Here is a 3,922-nt window from a genome sequence, read left to right on the forward strand (position 1 = left end):
AGCAACCTCTGTTCACCCTCGTTTGCAGGTTCAGAGGACACTTGTTCTAACTTACTTTTTTGTTCTAACTTATTCGTGGTATCTTTGGGGGTGCCCCACCGGAACCCCTAAAGTGATAAGCCTGCAGATAGCTAAGACATATTACCAAGAATTGTAATTAATGTAATTTCAAATAATGCAACTTTCAATTACTAGTTATAGATGTAACTATTAATTGTAATTGATTTATTACTTTATCATTAAATTGATTATTCATTATAATTATTATTTAATACTTTATTGTTATTCATTATAGTCACTTAATCACTAATTATTTATCATTCATTATAATTAGCTATTATGATTCATTAAAATTATTGATTATCATTATAATATTTATTATAATTATTATATTATTTATTACTATTATTATATTATTTATTATTATTATTATATTAATTATTATTATTATTATTATTTATTATTATTATTATTATTATATTATTATTTATTATTATTATTAAAATAAACAAGTCACCCACTCTGTGCGCGTTTTCTTACAACCACAGAAAATCCAACATTATGTTTGTAACTCATCTTCTATGTATGTCCTTTTATCTGAATAAACATTTTGATTTTGATTTTATTTTTCATTTGGATTTAGAGTTCCCCATAGACATTCCACTGTAACACCGTTTTCTGTAGAAGTTTCTTCGATCCATTCTCTTTTTTCTTTTTCAAAGAATTTTAAAGCATACACTATTGTATATAATGTTGATTTGCGAAACACCATTATTATATGTTATAACTAATAGTGCTTAATTTAATTATAAGCCCCATACCCATCCTGTGGACACTAGTGGACACAATATACTCATCCTCTTGGTAGTAGTGGACCTCATGCCCATCCTACGGGCGGTAATGGACCTCATACCAATCATGTGGGCAGTATTTGACCCCATTCCCATCATGTGGGTGGTGGTGGACCCCAACGCCCATCCTGTGGGCGTAGGGGTACCTGTACCCGGGCCCTTTCTGGGCCTGTACCCGGGCCCCTTCTGGGCCTGTACCCGGGCCCCTTCTGGGCCTGTACCCGGGCCCCTTCTGGGCCTGTACCCGGGCCCCTTCTGGGCCTGTACCCGGGCCCCTTCTGGGCCTGTACCCGGGCCCCTTCTGGGCCTGTACCCGGGCCCCTTCTGGGCCTGTACCCGGGCCCCTTCTGGGCCTGTACCCGGGCCCCTTCTGGGCCTGTACCCGGGCCCCTTCTGGGCCTGTACCCGGGCCCCTTCTGGGCCTGTACCCGGGCCCCTTCTGGGCCTGTACCCGGGCCCCTTCTGGGCCTGTACCCGGGCCCCTTCTGGGCCTGTACCCGGGCCCCTTCTGGGCCTGTACCCGGGCCCCTTCTGGGCCATTAAACCCACCCGGTTTAATGGTGCATTCGAAAAAAAGTTCAGTACTAAGGTTCACTATCGAGTTTGAGAGTATTGTATGGTCTTGGAAAGTAATGGTTGCTTTAACACTGCAGTCTGCACTAAAGCAACTAACTTAGAAATGTGCCATAATGGCTACAAGTGAGTGCTCGGGTAGAAAGAAGCGGAGTGTTGTCAATGCCTAGGACAACCGCGCCCTCACACACAGCTCCAGTTACAAGCAGGTCGACGAGGAACTCGGTAGAGTAAGTCAAGCCCTGATTAATAATAGATACTGTAATAGTTATAAATTGTCATCCACACTTCCGTGGAAATAAGCATTCCATTCACCTGGGCTCTAGGAGCCTCGAACCGTTGACCCCCACACGTGTGAGGCCGAAGCTCTATCGACCGAGCTAGTGAGTAGTCTTAATAAGGAAAGTGGACCCCACAAGCGTGGGGTCCACGGTTCGAGTCTCTTAGAGCCCAGGTGACTGGAATGTGTAATGGATATGTCCGGGAAATCATCAGAAGGAAGGTAAGCCGCCATGAGACCTAAGATACAACAGACAACAGCACATCATCGGTCACTACTATTAAAATATTATACACGAACTTCTCCACGGCTCAAAAAAAACTCACAAATGTACATAAATACAGACGAAATAACAAATAAAGAAGTAGAGTTACAGGACAGAGTGGCAGATGTACAACGAAATACAACTAAGTGATAACAGAAACGAAACTGACTTAGGAAATGCAATCTTCCCACGAGGGTATCGAGTAATAAGGAGAGATGATTGGGGGGGGGGGGGGTAGGGCTGTTGCTGCAGTTCATTGGAGCTTTGAAGAAGTAAATCTAGCAGAGGGAACAGACCAGCAATAGTATTTACTAGCAATAGCAACAGTGTGGGGCATGAAGATAGTGGTAGCAATGACTTATAATTCCTCACTAAACAATAGAAGGTCACGGTAACAATACAACATAAGCAACGAGAATTGTCTAAACCTAATGGAAAACGCAAGCTGCCACAGAAGGAAGGGGGAACAAGAGGAAAAATACTAATATTGGAGGACTTCAACCACAGAAAAATAGACCGGATAAATTTTGATCCTCACGAGAGAGAGAGAGAGAGAGAGAGAGAGAGAGAGAGAGAGAGAGAGAGAGAGAGAGAGAGAGAGAGAGAGAGAGAGAGAGGAGAGAGAGAGAGAGAGAGAGAGAGAGAGAGAGAGAGAGAGAGAGAGAGAGAGAGAGAGAGAGAGGGGGAGAGAGAGGGGGAGAGAGAGGGGGAGAGAGAGGGAGAGAGAGAGGAGAGAGAGAGGAGAGAGAGAGAGAGAGAGAGAGAGAGAGAGGGGGAGAGAGAGGGGGAGAGAGAGGGGGAGAGAGAGGGAGAGAGAGAGAGAGAGAGAGAGAGAGAGAGAGAGAGAGAGAGAGAGAGAGAGAGAGAGAGAGAGAGAGAGAGAGAGAGAGAGAGAGAGAGAGAGGGGAGAGAGAGGGGGAGAGAGAGGGGGAGAGAGAGGGGGAGAGAGAGGGAGAGAGAGAGGGAGAGAGAGAGGGAGAGAGAGAGAGAGAGAGAGAGAGAGAGAGAGGGAGAGAGAGGGGGAGAGACAGACAGACAGACAGACAGACAGACAGACAGACAGATGATTAACAATTTTATTTATACTACTTCTAAGCTGCATCACTTATGAACCCATCCCTGCCCTTGTGTGGCAGTGCACAATAAAAAGTTGTTTTCACATATTCATACAATAAAACATTGATTTTAAAAATGATATATATGTGCTTCAGCCTACAGTTTAGACCTATTGTCATGTGTATGACCCTCTGTCCTGCGTGACAGTGAATACCAGCATTATCCTCACTTTAATAAAACTTAATTGAAATCCTCAGGTTAGGCAAAATTGTAATTAATTTTGTCATTAAAGATATTAATAGGAATAATAATAATTCGTTCCCTCTTCGGTGTGTGTTCCTCGGTGCAGCCTCCGTGCCAAAGTGACCTTCCTTATTCACCTGTCCCCCGCCTCTCCTCAAAGAGGTGCGACAAACTTGGAACGTCGTCCCTTGTACGACACACAACCCTTCAGTGGGTCTATCTGCCGGTCTCCGCGACGTGACACTCACTCAGCACATCTTTCTTCATTGTTGCCGGCGAATCAGGCTATTCATCATGAGCAGCTGCTAATATCGTCTTCCTAATCCTCCCAGTCTTGACGCAAGTGTGGTTCAGTCCGTCTCACGGGTCTATGAGCGCTGAAACGAGCTCGTGAAACAAAAAAAAAAAATGCTAAAGGTGGCCAGCCCTCTTGAATTTATCAAGTGAAGTGGCGGTTTTCCTTCCGACGGAAGTCTCGTCGGCGGATGTGTGTCTATGTATGTATTAACACGATGTACAGAACGGGGTGAGAATAGCTTGAGCTACGTCATCTTTTTTTGTGTATTTTACCTCAATAAACTTATTTCAATTTCTCGTCGGCGTGATGTCACCATCTTAGAAGACAGTGACATCACAGTCCGGACTCTCTCTCTA

The sequence above is a fragment of the Procambarus clarkii genome, chromosome 63 (assembly GCF_040958095.1).
Source record: "Procambarus clarkii isolate CNS0578487 chromosome 63, FALCON_Pclarkii_2.0, whole genome shotgun sequence".
NCBI classification, from domain to species: domain Eukaryota; kingdom Metazoa; phylum Arthropoda; class Malacostraca; order Decapoda; family Cambaridae; genus Procambarus; species Procambarus clarkii.